General features: G+C 36.8%; 1 protein-coding gene across 2 annotated transcripts in view; it reads left to right on the forward strand.

Annotated features, from left to right (window-relative positions):
- STAG1 (STAG1 cohesin complex component) overlaps window positions 1-15,293 on the forward strand; it is a 401,929-nt gene that overhangs the window by 198,921 nt on the left and 187,715 nt on the right. The gene's annotated exons all lie outside the window — the stretch shown is intronic.

Below are 15,293 nucleotides of genomic sequence, written 5' to 3' on the forward strand. Positions count from 1 at the left end.
AGGCCAGTTAGTGTTTCAGTAATATTTTCATGGTGTTTGTAGCTACTTCCTTTTTGAGGTAGTTAGTTCCAGCGTATTTATTTGTGTCCTAACAACCTAGGAGTTTTTTGGGAAAATAAACACAATTGAAATGAAAATAAAAATTGTATGCTATTCTTAAATAACCATAATTAGTTACTAATGGGTATATGTACCCATTGGGTACTGTACAACTTATTAAACTTTAGAAACACTCTCCTTTCCTGTTCTGTATTAGTTTTCCAGCAGTATTTATGAGGACTCAATGATAGAATCTAATCAAAACGAATAAAGTATGATCTGATTTTGAAACTGGAAATTACCTCATGCTAATAGCTCCTGTTGTGCTTGACAAATGTTTGATTTTCCTGTGTTTCTCTTTGAAAATTTAAAATACCTCACAATTGCCGTATGAGTTTGCTTCGGTAGCCAAGGGCATCTCAGTTCACAGTTTAACCAGTGACTGACAGTACCCCAATTCCTCTGCCCTTCAGGTGAGATAACTGTGAAGTCCATGACCTACTCAGATTTTCAGTTTCCCAAGGAGTTTAATTAGGCTCCAGTTATCCATGGCAGTGATTGGCTAGATAATGCACTTGTTATTGTCTGCCTTTCTCAACTTGTTTCATTTCCCGAATCCATTACCAGTACTATATGGGATCTTCCCCCAAATAAATTACTTTTACTGGTATCTTAATAGTCTCAGTCTCTTTGGGAGATAGAAGCAGGTGTTTGTTATGGTTTATTACATATCAATCCATATGCTGTTTCAAAGTCTACTTTAATGAATTCTTTGCATGCACAGTGTATATAGATCAATATTATTTTTCTTAAATCCTTTTTAATTGTGTCATCTTATTTACACAGAAGACTAAATAAACTATAGATATACTTCTTACAGAGTATTTATTTTCTGAATCCCGGTGTAATCAGTACTCCGCTCAAGGAAAATAACATTGTCAGGACTTCAGAAGACTCCTTCTCTTATGTCTTGTGTGCTCCTCCTCTATCAAACCACCTCCATTTTCCACAGAGATAAATACTACTTTTATTTTGTGATAATTATTTCCTTGCTTTTCTTTATAGTTTTACCATGAGTGGATTTATCCTTAAAACAGTTTAGTTTTTCCTTTCTTTCTTCTTTAGATAATTAACTGTATGTTCTCTTTTGTACATAATTAACTGTACCTACTCTTTGTCTTTTCCCACTCATATATTTGTTCTATTTATGAGATTCATTTATGTTTCCTGTACCATATTTCACTTATTTTCATTGATATAAAGCAAACAATTCTTTGGTCTGGTGGGCTTTTCTCTGTATTGTAGAACGTTTAGGAGCATCTCTGGCCTCTACCCATTAGATGCCAGTTACACATTCCTGTCTCTCCTTCCACAGCCCTTTCTCCTCTTGACAATCAAAAATGTCTGCAGACAGTGTTAAAAGTCCCCTGAGGGGCAAAATTGCCATAATGTGAGAACTGACCTAAAGTATTTAGTATATGAATATACTACTTTATTTAAATTTCCCATGCTTGAAGGTAATTGGGTTGTTTCCAGCTTTTGGATAGGATCTACAGTGCTACTATAAGCTAGCTGTCTTTGGTACATATTAATGCAGTGTCCATATATATAAGATGCTATAGTTTGTATACTGAGAAGTGAAATTACTGGGATATAAGAGATGTGGCTTTTCCAGGTAATGCCAGACTGTTCTCTGAAGTGATTGTAGAAATACCTTGTCTTTTTGTATTTTCACATACATTAATTTTAGAATTAGATTGTCAAATTCCATAAAAAAAACTGTTGAGTTTTGAATAAAATTATATTTAATTTGTACAGTATAACAAACTTCTCAATCTCCATAATTGTTGACATTTGGGGCTGCCTAATTATTTGTTATGGGGAGCTTTCCTGCATTGTAGAATATTTAGCAGCATCTCTGACCTCTACTTCTAAATGTCAGTAGCACCCTACCCCAACCTTCAGTTTTTCCTATCTGTGGGGAGTGAGAAGCAAAGGTTGAGAACTACTGCTGTATAAATAAGGAGGGGTGAATTTACACCTTTATAAAATGAAGTTTTCAAATTCATGATCTTTGAGTATATTTCTCCATTTACATCTTTATGTTTTCAGTCTTTTAGAGGGTATTTTTGCGTATGAGTGAAAAGGTTTCATACATCTGTTACTAAAATCTGTATTTTTGGATTTAAACATTTAAAAAATTATTATAAATAAGTGTCTTTTTTTAAAGTAGACTTTATTTTTTAGATGAGTTTTAGATTTACAAAAAAAATAACCCCAAATTATGGAAAATTCCCACTTCCTCTCCTTTCCTCTCTAACCTTCAAGTTTCTTCTATTATTAACATGTTTGCATTAGTTTGGTACATTTGTTACAATTGATAAACCAGTATCGGTACATTATTAACTACAGTTCATAGTTTACGTTAGGGTTCTCTCTTTGTGCTTCAAAGTTCTGTGGATTTGTATTATACAATGTATAATACATTATACATTACATAATGTATACATTAATGTATACATTGTATACATTATACAAATGTATAATGTTATATATCCATTATTCTAGTATCAAAGTCAATAGTTTCAATTGCTCTAAAAAGCTCTACTGTTTTCTTCTGGATATCTCTTTCCACTCACAGTTCCCTGCCCCTCATTCCTGAGTACCCCCCACCCCTTTTTTTTTTCTTTATGTTTAGTGATTTTTGAGAGTGCAAGTGAGAGAGGGCAGAGAGAGAGGTAGACAGAGGATCCAAAGCAGGCTCTGCACCAAGAGCACAGAGCCCGACACAGGGCTTGAACTCACCAACAGTGAGATCATGACCTGAGCTGAAACCAAGAGATGCTTAACTGACTGAGCAATGAGTACCACATTATTTCATAATGTTAAGTCTAACTGCCTTTCTTTTTTTTTTTTTTTTTTTTAACGTTTATTTATTTTTGAGACAGAGAGAGACAGAGCATGAACAGGGAGGGGCAGAGAGAGAGGGAGACACAGAACCAGAAGCAGGCTCCAGGCTCTGAGCCATCAGCCCAGAGCCCGATGCGGGGCTCGAACGCACAGACCGCAAGATCATGACCTGAGCTGAAGTCGGTGCTTAACCGACTGAGCCACCCAGGCGCCCCATAACTGCCTTTCTAAAATGAATTCACCTTAATCATGATGTGTTAATCTTTTAAATTATTGCTTGGTTTGGTTTGCTAATGTCTTGTTTAGGGATTTTTATATTTGTATTCATTGATGAGATTGGCCTGCAGTTTTCCTTTTTCATTCTTTCCATCTCAGATTTTATTATCAAGGCTTTGCTAACTTTATGGAGTGAGTTGTGGAGAATATCATCTTTTTTTTGTTTGTTTTCTGGAAGAGTATTTGAGATTGGAATTGTTTCCAGCACATTTGGTAGAATTTGCTATTGAAACCATATGGGTCTGAATTTTTTTGTTTTTGTTGGAAGATTTTAAATTACTGATTCAATTTTTTAAACTGATTTAGCAATATTCAGGTTTGTTTGTTTTTGACAAGCTATATTTTCTAGGAGATTATCCATTCTTTTTGAATTTGCAAATTTGTTTAATATTGTTATTTGTAATAGGTGTAATAGCCCCTTCTCTTTTTATAGTGCGTATAACTTCTTGTGATATTCCTTTTCATTAGTTCAATGCAAAATGTTTTCTAATTGTTTTTTTTTCTTTGATTCATGGATTATTTTAAAAGCATATTCCTTAACTTCCAAACATGGTATTTTCTAGTTAACTTTTGTTATTGATTTCTTCCTAGCTTAATTGAATTTGAAGCCAGAGAAAATGATCTGTGTGGTTTTCATCCTTTTTAGTTCATGTAGACTTGTTTTAAGGTCCTCTGGTCAGTTTTTGCAAATGTTTCACATGTGTTTGAAATCTGTCTGTATTATGCATTAAAAAAAAATTTTTTTTTTAACTTTTATTTACTTTTGAGACACAGTGCGCACAAACGGGGGAGGGACTGAGAGAGAAGGAGACACAGAATCCGAAGCAGGCTCCAGGCTCTGAGCTGTCAGCACAGAGCCCTGTGTGGGGCTCGAACCCACGAACCTTGAAATCACGACCTGAGCTGAAGTTGATGCTCAACTGACTGAGCCATCCAGGCATCCCTTATGCATATTTTAAGTGCAGTTGTGTCAATTAGGTTAAGATTGTTCAATAATTGTGTTGACATATTTCATATCCTTTTAATCTATTATTTACTTTTCTAGCAGTCACTCAGGGACGTATTTTAGAATCATGATTGTAGGTTTATATATTTCTTCTTGATTTCTCCTTGAAGGCCTTCCCCTTCCATCATTCTCTTTTTCATGTCCTCTCCCATCACCTGCTTTGTTATTAGGTGCCTAGAAATACTCTAATATTTTCTATAACTCAAATATTTTACATTTATTTAATGATCCTCTTTATCTCTGGTAGTGCTTTTTTCTCATATTTCATTTATTTGAATATTAATAAAGCACACCTCCTTTTATGGCTTCTTTCTGGCCCAACTTTTTCTGATTTTTTCCTTTCATTGTTCTTCTATCCTTACTGTTTAGATGCATTTTGTAAACAGCAAATAGACGGATGGTATTTTTTTATTCAGTCAGAAAACTATTTTTCTTTTAACTGTATCGCTTAATCCTTTTTACATTTAATGTAAACAGTGGATGTTTGGATTTATATCAAACCAGTGTTTGTTCTCTGTCCTGACTGCTCTATGTATTTTTTTATTTTGCTTTTTCTTTCTTGCCTTTAGATTCTTTGAATTCAGAAGAATTCATTTCCCCCCCCCCCTACTTTTTTGGACACTTTGTACTCTTTGCATGCATTTAATGGTTACCCTAGAGAGTATAAAAATCATAATTAATGTAACAAAATCTAAAATGTAATTACCACTTTTACCCTTTTCCTAGAAAGTACAAGGACCTAAAGCAATAATTCTATTTACTTCCTTGTGTTGTATTTTAAATCTATTTAGTTTTCCCTTTAGTCATTATTATTTAAAGAAATAAGGTAGTTAATTTTTTTTTTTAGCTTTACCGTTATACACACCATTGTATTTGTTCTTTTTTTAATGTCATGTATATCTGAGATCACTTCCGCCTAAAATGCATTGTTTGGAACTTCCATTGATCTTCTATCAGGGATTGTATAGGCTCTGTTGGACTTTTTTTAAAGATTTATTTAACTTGTCTTTATTTATGAAAGTATATTTTGATGGATAGATCATATAACATTGGCTGTCTTCCTATTGAAGATGTTTTACTGTTTCCTGGCTTAGACTGTTGTTGAGAACTAGGAATAATAATTTTCCTTTCTTTCAATACTTGTTTTTCCCAAAGCTTAACGTTTCTCTTTGTATTCTGGTATTCTGCAGTCTGACTATTATGTTCTAGGTATAGAACATATTTCTTTAGATTGGTGTCTTTCCTCAGTTATCTTTTATTTTTTTATTTTTTTCCAATATATGAAGTTTATTGTCAAATTGGTTTTCATACAACACCCAGTGCTCATCCCAAAAGGTGCCCTCCTCAATACCCATCCCCCACCCTCCCCTCCCTCCCACCCCCCATCAACCCTCAGTTTGTTCTCAGTTTTTTAACAGTCTCTTATGCTTTGGCTCTCTCCCACTCTAACCTCTTTTTTTTTTCCCCTTCCTCTCCCCCATGGGTTTCTGTTAAGTTTCTCAGGATCCACATAAGAGTGAAACCATATGGTACCTGTCTTTCTCTGTATGGCTTATTTCACTTAGCATCACACTCTCCAGTTCCATCCACGTTGCTACAAAAGGCCATATTTCATTCTTTCTCATTGCCATGTAGTATTCCATTGTGTATATAAACTACAATTTCTTTATCCATTCATCAGTTCATGGACATTTAGGCTCTTTCCATAATTTGGCTATTGTTGACAGTGCCGCTATAAACATTGGGGTACAAGTGCCCCTATGCATCAGTACTCCTGTATCTCTTGGGTAAATTCCTAGCAGTGCTATTGCTGGGTCATAGGGTAGGTCTATTTTTAATTTTCTGCGGAACCTCCACACTGCTTTCCAGAGCAGCTGCACCAATTTGAATTCCCACCAACAGTGCAAGAGGGTTCCCGTTTCTCCACATCCTCTCCAGCATCTATAGTCTCCTGATTTGTTCATTTTGGCCACTCTGACTGGCGTGAGGTGATATCTGAGTGTGGTTTTGATTTGTATTTCCCTGATAAGGAGCGACGTTGAACATCTTTTCATGTGCCTGTTGGCCATCCGGACGTCTTCTTTAGAGAAGTGTCTATTCATGTTTTCTGCCCATTTCTTCACTGGGTTATTTGTTTTTCGGGTGTGGAGTTTGGTGAGCTCTTTATAGATTTTGGATACTAGCCCTTTGTCCGATATGTCATTTGCAAATATCTTTTCCCATTCCGTTGGTTGCCTTTTAGTTTTGTTGGTTGTTTCCTTTGCTGTGCAGAAGCTTTTTATCTTCATAAGGTCCCAGTAATTCACTTTTGCTTTTAATTCCCTTGCCTTTGGGGATGTGCCGAGTAAGAGATTGCTACGGCTGAGGTCAGAGAGGTCTTTTCCTGCTTTCTCCTCTAAGGTTTTGATGGTTTCCTGTCTCACATTCAGGTCCTTTATCCATTTTGAGTTTATTTTTGTGAATGGTGTCAGAAAGTGGTCTAGTTTCAACCTTCTGCATGTTGCTGTCCAATTCTCCCAGCACCATTTGTTAAAGAGACTGTCTTTTTTCCATTGGATGTTCTTTCCTGCTTTGTGAAAGATGAGTTGGCCATACGTTTGTGGGTCTAGTTCTGGGGTTTCTATTCTATTCCATTGGTCTGTGTGTCTGTTTTTGTGCCAATACCATGCTGTCTTGATGATTATAGCTTTGTAGTAGACGCTAAAGTCTGGGATTGTGATGCCTCCTGCTTTGGTCTTCTTCAAAATTACTTTGGCTATTCAGGGCCTTTTGTGGTTCCATATGAATTTTAGGATTGCTTGTTCTAGTTTCGAGAAGAATGCTGGTGCAATTTTGATTGGGATTGCATTGAATGTGTAGATAGCTTTGGGTAGTATTGACATTTTGACAATATTTATTCTTCCAATCCATGAGCAGGGAATGTCTTTCCATTTCTTTATATCTTCTTTGATTACCTTCATAAGCTTTCTATAGTTTTCAGCATACAGATCTTTTACATCTTTGGTTAGATTTATTCCTAGGTATTTTATGCTTCTTGGTGCAATTGTAAATGGGATCAGTTTCTTTATTTGTCTTTCTGTTGCTTCATTGTTAGTGTATAAGAATGCAACTGATTTCTGTACCTTGATTTTGTATCCTGCAACTTTGCTGAATTCATGTATCAGTTCTAGCAGACTTTTGGTGGAGTCTGTCGAATTTTCCATGTATAATATCATGTCATCTGCAAAAAGCGAAAGCTTGACTTCATCTTTGCCAATTTTGATGCCTTTGATTTCCTTTTGTTGTCTGATTGCTGATGCTAGAACTTCCAACACTATGTTAAACAACAGCGGTGAGAGTGGGCATCCCTGTCGTGTTCCTGATCTAAGAGAAAAAGCTCTCAGTTTTTCCCCATTGAGGATGATGTTAGCTGTGGGCTTTTCATAATGGCTTTTATGATGTTTAAGTATGTTCCTTCTATCCTGACTTTCTCAAGGGTTTTTATTAAGAAAGGGTGCTGGATTTTGTCAAAGGCCTTTTCTGCATCGATTGACAAGATCATATGGTTCTTTTCTTTTTTTTTTATTAATGTGATGTATCACGTTGATTGATTTGCGAATGTTGAACCAGCCCTGCAGCCCAGGAATGAATCCCACTTGATCATGGTGAATAATTCTTTTTATATGCTGTTGAATTCGATTTGCTAGTATCTTATTGAGAATTTTTGCATCCATATTCATCAGGGATATTGGTCTGTAGTTCTCTTTTTTTACTGGGTCTCTGTTTGGTTTAGGATTCAAAGTAATACTGGCTTCATAGAATGAGTCTGGAAGTTTTCCTTCCCTTTCTATTTCTTGGAATAGCTTGAGAAGGATAGGTATTATCTCTGCTTTAAACGTCTGGTAGAACTCCCCTGGGAAGCCATCTGGTCCTGGACTCTTATTTGTTGGGAGATTTTTGATAGCCGATTCAATTTCTTCGCTGGTTATGGGTCTGTTCAAGCTTTCTATTTCCTCCTGATTGAGTTTGGGAAGAGTGTGAGTGTTTAGGAATTTGTCCATTTCTTCCAGGTTGTCCAATTTGTTGGCATATAATTTTTCATAGTATTCCCTGATAATTGTTTGTATCTCTGAGGGATTGGTTTTAATAATCCCATTTTCATTCATGATTTTATCTATTTGGGTCATCTCCCTTTTCTTTTTGAGAAGCCTGGCTAGAGGTTTGTCAATTGTGTTTATTTTTTCAAAAAACCAACTCTTGGTTTCGTTGATCTGCTCTACCGTTTTTTAAGATTTTATATTGTTTATTTCTGCTCTGATCTTTATTATTTCTCTTCTGCTGGGTTTAGGCTGCCTTTGCTGTTCTGCTTCTATTTCCTTTAGGTGTGCTGTTAGATTTTGTATTTGGGATTTTTCTTGTTTCTTGAGATAGGCCTGGATTGCGATGTATTTTCCTCTCAGGACTGCCTTTGCTGCATCCCAAAGCGTCTGGATTGTTGTATTTTCATTTTCGTTTGTTTCCATATATTTTTTAATTTCTTCTCTAATTGCCTGGTTGACCCACTCATTCGTTAGTAGGGTGTTCTTTAACCTCCATGCTTTTGGAGGTTTTCCAGACTTTTTCCTGTGGTTGATTTCAAGCTTCATAGCATTGTGGTCTGAAAGTATGCATGGTATAATTTCAATTCTTGTAAACTTGTGAAGGGCTGTTTTGTGACCCAGTATATGATCTATCTTGGAGAATGTTCCATGTGCACTCGAGAAGAAAGTATATTCTGTTGCTTTGGGATGCATAGTTCTAAATATACCTGTCAGGTCCATCTGATCCAATGTGTCATTCAGGGCCCTTGTTTCTTTATTGACCGTGTGTCTAGATGATCTATCCATTTCTGTAAGTGGAGTGTTAAAGTCCCCTGCAATTACCACATTCTTATCAATAAGGTTGCTTATAGTTTATGAGTAATTGTTTTATATATTTGGGGGCTCCGGTTTCGGCGCATAGACATTTATAATTATTAGCTCTTCCTGATGGATAGACACTGTAATTATTACATAATGCCCTTCTTCATCTCTTGTTACAGCCTTTAATTTAAAGTCTAGTTTGTCTGATATAAGTATGGCTACTCCAGCTTTCTTTTGGCTTCCAGTAGCATGACAGAGAGTTCTCCATCTCCTCACTTTCAATCTGAAGGTGTCCTCAGATATAAAATGAGTCTCTTGCAGACAACAAATAGATGGGTCTTGTTTTTTTTATCCATTCTGATACCCTATGTCTTTTGGTTGGCGCATTTAATCCATTTACATTCAGTGTTACTATAGAAAGATACGGGTTTAGAGTCATTGTGATGTCTGTATGTTTTATGCTTGTAGTGATGTCTCTGGTACTTTGTCTCACAGGATCCCCCTTAGGATCTCTTGTAGGGCTGGTTTCGTGGTGACAAATTCCTTCAGTTTTTGTTTGTTTGGGAAGACCTTTATCTCTCCTTCTATTCTAAATGACAGACTTGCTGGATAAAGGATTCTCGGCTGCATATTTTTCCTGTTTAGCATACTGAAGATCTCATGCCAATCCTTTCTGGCCTGCCAAGTTTCAAAAGAGAGATCAGTCACGAGTCTTATAGGTCTCCCTTTATATGTGAGGGCACGTTTATCCCTTGCTGCTTTCAGAATTTTCTCTTTATCCTTGTATTTTGCCAGTTTCACTATGATATGTCATGCAGAAGATCGATTCAAGTTACGTCTGAAGGGAGTTCTCTGTGCCTCTTGGATTTCAATGCCTTTTTCCTTCCCCAGTTCAGGGAAGTTCTCAGCTATAATTTTTTCAAGTACCCCTTCAGCACCTTTCCCTCTCTCTTCCTCCTCTGGGATACCAATTATGCGTATATTATTTCTTTTTAGCGTATCACTTAGTTCTCTAATTTTCCCCTCATACTCCTGGATTTTTTTATCTCTCTTTCTCTCAGCTTCCTCTTTTTCCATAACTTTATCTTCTAGTTCACCTATTCTCTCCTCTGCCTCTTCAAGCCGAGCCGTCGTCATTTCCATTTTGTTTTGCATTTCGTTTAAAGCGTTTTTCAGCTCCTCGTGACTGTTCCTGAGTCCCTTGATCTCTGTAGCAAGAGATTCTCTGCTGTCCTCTATACTGTTTTCAAGCCCAGCGATTAATTTTATGACTATTATTCTAAATTCACTTTCTGTTATATTATTTAAATCCTTTTTGATCAGTTCATTAGCTGTTGTTATTTCCTGGAGATTCTTCTGAGGGGAATTCTTCCGTTTGGTCATTTTGGATAGTCCCTGGAGTGGTGAGGACCTGCAGGGCACTTCCCCTGTGCTGTGGTGTATAACTGGAGTTGGTGGGCGGGGCCGCAGTCAGACCTGATGTCTGCCCCCAGCCCACCGCTGGGGCCACAGTCAGACTGGTGTGTGCCTTCTCTTCCCCTCTCCTAGGGGCGGGATTCACTGTGGAGTGGCGTGGCCCATCTGGGCTACTTGCACACTGCCAGGCTTGTGGTGCTGGGGATCTGGCGTATTAGCTGGGGTGGGTAGGCAAGGTGCACGGGGGCAGGAGGGGCAGGCTTAGCTCACTTCTCCTTAGGTGATCCACTTCAGGAGGGGCCCTGTGTCAGTGAGGGAGTCAGATCCACTGCCGGAGGTTTGGCTCCACAGAAGCACAGAGTTGGGTGTTTGCGCAGAGCGAGCAAGTTCCCTGGCGGGAACTGGTTCCCTTTGGGATTTTGGCTGGGGGATGGGCGGGGGAGATGGCGCTGGTGAGCGCCTTTGTTCCCCACCAAGCTGAGCTCTGCCCTCCGGGGGCTCAGCAGCTCTCCCTCCCTTTGTCCTCCAGCCTTCCCGGTTTCCGAGCAGAGCTGTTAACTTATGACCTCCCAGACGCTAAGTCGCGCTTGCTGTCGGAACACACTCCGTCTGGCCCTTCCGCTTTTGCCAGCCAGACTCGGGGGCTCTGCTTGGCCGGCAGGCTGCCCTCCCGCCAGTCCGTGGAGCGTGTACCGCCTCTCCGCCCTTCCTACCCTCTTCCGTGGGCCTCTCGTCTGCGCTTGGCTCCGGAGACTCCGTTCTGCTAATCCTCTGGCGGTTTTCTGGGTTATTTAGGCAGGTGTAGGTGGAATCTAAGTGATCAGCAGGACGTGCGGTGAGCCCAGCGTCCTCCTATGCCGCCATCTTCCCCCAAAGCCTCAGTTATCTTTTAAAATATCGCTGCTTCTCATTTTCTCTTCTCCCTCAGTAACTTTGTTTAAACTTTGCATATTGTTTTCTTTGTACCTTTTTGCATTTTTGAATTCCTGTATTCCTTTCGGTGTAATATTTCCCCTGTCTTCCAGTTCACTTACTTTTTTTCATCCATGCCAGTCTGTTTCAGTTACTGTATTGGTCATTTCTAGAAGTTAGAGTTATGTGACTCTCTTTTATAGGAAAAGAAGTCCATGGAATTTTTCCCTGTGGCTATTCATTCGGTTTTGTATTTTCCTTTTTTAATATGGTGAATCTTTTACAGTCTATATCTGATAATTCTAATACTTGAAGTCTTTGTGAGTCTGTTTATACAGTCATTTTTGCTTATTCCTTTGCATTCCTTTCTTCTTGGAGTGTTTAGTTACTTTTTATTCCAAGCTCCACATTTTCTCTCCAACTTATTAGAAACCTAGGTAAGGTACATTCCTCTAGAGAAGATTTAGCATTTGCTTGACAGGTATCCAAGGGTACTACAAATCGACGACTATTTACACCTAAGTCAAGTTTGCAGTTTTCTGGATCAGATTAAGTGAATTTAGGATATTTGTGAGAGCACCAGTGTTTGACTTCTATCTCCCAGGTATCTGTATTATAAAAAGGTTTCTTGGGGCACCTGGGTGGGTCATTTGGGTAAGTCTGTTAATTTCAGGGCAGGTCATGATCTCATGGTTTGTGGGATTGAGCCATGTGTCAGGCTTATACTGACAGTGCGGAGCCTGCTTGGAATTCTCTCTCCTTTCTCCCTCTCTCTCTGCCCCTCTTCTGCTCCTGTGCGCGCGCTCTCTCTCTCTCTCTCTCAAAATAAATACATAAACTTTTTTTTTTCTGAAGTTTTCTTTATGGATCCCAGTGTATGAGGTATTAGATTTACTGCTGGTTTAACTTTATCTTACAAGTGAAATCCTTTGAGCCCCACTTCATAAAAAAGTTGTTTCTTTTAGACCCGTCACCTGAGAAGTCCCAGCTTGTGCATTATAGGCTCAATAAATATTATCAGAGAAAAAGTGATTTTAGCGCTCTTTCTGTATCTTGCTTTCTCCTTTTAGTTTGTCTTTATCCTCAAGGTTTTAGATGTTTTTCAAAATGTTTTTCATGTTTTTATTAGCATTTCAGGAAAACTGTTTATATAAATAATATTTTGTATAGTACTACCATAATCAAAACTTTATATACCAACTTAACATATTTGTTCCCTTGGATAGTTGTGTATGTGTAAATGTAGGCCATAATTTTGAACCTTCCACACTTTGGACATATTTTGTATATTTATCTTTTATATTGTTGCAATTTCTACTTTCAAGGACTCTAGTCTCTTGGCACTATTTAAAGTCTTAATTTCTCATTCTTATGTTTTTGGAAGAACTTTCAAATGTAGACATATTCAGATATTGTTTTAGGAATTGTGCATTGAAAACCACAGATAATCCTGATGAGTTTATTATTTAGGAAAAGCTGTTGGTTATACAGAGTACAGAATAAGAATTATTAAAATAGGAGAATGGAACGAGAAATATTTTGGTATATTTTAGCCTCATTTTTCTAGGCCCCATGGGTTTCTAAAGGGTTGTATATATATCAAATTTTTGTGCCCTAAATTAGTCTTTAAAAATATTATAAGAATCACACAAATATAGTCAACTGATTTTTTTTATTTGAAGATATAAAGGCAATTAAAATGGAGAAATAATCATCTTTTCAACAAATGGTACATGAACTATTGGATATCCATGGGGAGAAAATGAACTTAAAGATCTTACCCCTTTCTTAAGTGAAATGTAAAACTCAAAATTTCTAAAATAAAACGTAAGAGAAAGACTACATGACCTTAGGTTTAGTGATGAGGTTTTGAGGTTTTTAGCTGTAACAACCAAGAGTACATGGAAGCCCATGGAAGAAACAATTGACAAGTTGGACCTTATTAAAATGTTTCTGCTCTGCAAAAGACATTATTGAGAAAATTAAATCATAGACTGAGAGAACATATTTGCAAGACACATATATGGTAAAGGACTTGTAATTAAAATATACAAGGAGCTCTAAAAATTCAGTGATAAGAAAATAAACAGCCCAATAAAAAAGTGGGCAAACACCTGAATAGACATTTCACTGAATAAGACATTTCACAGATGGCAATAAATGATTGAAAATGGAACAAATGGGTAATAGACAAATCTTTCATGTAGAAGAATTCAATGTAATTTATATAGATACATATATAAACTTAAAGACAAAGAAGCATAATTTGTTACACGTTTAGGTGTGGGCTGTACATAGTGACTTCTTTCCAAAGAATACAGCGTGGAAAAAGGGGAAAAATATAACGTACCTTGGAGAAACTTGACAAATTCTACCTCAGTTAGATGATCATGATTAATAAACACATGACTAAAAAATACTTTTGTTTTGATACAATTACAATGGCACTTTTTCTTTGATCTTTCTCTCAAAAACCAAAAACCGTATTTAACCATCACACAAACCCAAATTGACAGACATTCTGTAAACTGCCTGACTGCTCCGTAACACCATTATGATGATCAAAAATAAGTTAGAAACTGTCACAGTGTAGAGTACCCTAAGGAGACACGACAACTACCACCTTTTGTGGTATTCTGGATGAGATCCTGGAACAGAAAAAGGATATTAGGTTAAAAGTAAGAACATCTGAATATGACTTTTAGTTAATATTATCAGGTTGAGGGGAGAAAGAATTTGAGAAAGACAATCAAAAGGTACAAACTTCCTAGTTAGTAGATAAATAAGTACTAGGGATGTAGTGTAAGTGAATGACTACTGTTAATACTGCTGTATGATACATAGGAAAGTTGTTAAGAGAGTCAATCCTCGGAATTCTCTACACAAGGAAAAATTACTTTTCTAATTATATCTATAAGAAATGATGGATATTAACTAAACCTGTTGTGGTAATCATTTCCAATATATGTAAATCAAACCATGATGCGGTGCACCTTAAACTTGTAGTGATGTATGTCAATTATTTCTCAGTGAAGCTGGGGGAAGAACAAAAATGTTATTAATATCTGCTCATTAGCTGTGACAAATATACAATATTAATATGAGATATTAACAGTAAGAGAAACTGGTTTTGGTGTTTATGGAAACATTTTGCACTGTGTAATTTTTATGTTAGTCTAAAACTATTCTAAAAAAGTATGTATTTTTTAAAACATTGTGGAATTCAGTTTAAGGAAAATTCTTTGAGACTCTTATTAAGCCCAACCACCTAGTTTTTTTTCCCCTTTTTAATCATATACATAAAAGTTCAATGAAATAGAAAAGAGTGGTGCTCTAGAGAAAGATGAGAAAGTCTTAGTGGCAAATAAATTGTGAGAGAGTCTTTGCAAAAGTGTACTTGAGATTATTTGGGACCTTGTAGTGACACACCTTTGAAGTATAGCTTAAAGAGTACGACTCGATCATTTATATATGCACTTTGATAGGAAAATACAAAGTAATCCTAAATTATCTCACACATTTAAATCCTAAATTATCTTATATATATTATGTAACTGAAGTCAGATATGTAGTGTTGGCTCTCAACAAGGTACTTATAAATAAAAATGTTCACTTTTTAATTTATGTATTCTTAACGTTATGGGGAAGTTCCCTTGTGCTCTTTTTCCTTTGCTACTTGGAGATGAAACCTGGTTCTACTTAGATGATAACCATTGCACTCATGGTCTAATTTATGAGAAAGAAACATAATTCAGCATTTTTTTCCCCTGCATCTCTCACTCCCTAGTTTTTGCTTTTCCATACCATGCTATGAAGAGTAATTCTTCTTTAGAGCTATTCTTTACTGCCACAAT

The sequence above is a fragment of the Panthera onca genome, chromosome C2 (assembly GCF_046562875.1).
Source record: "Panthera onca isolate mPanOnc1 chromosome C2, mPanOnc1 haplotype 2, whole genome shotgun sequence".
Classification (NCBI taxonomy): domain Eukaryota; kingdom Metazoa; phylum Chordata; class Mammalia; order Carnivora; family Felidae; genus Panthera; species Panthera onca.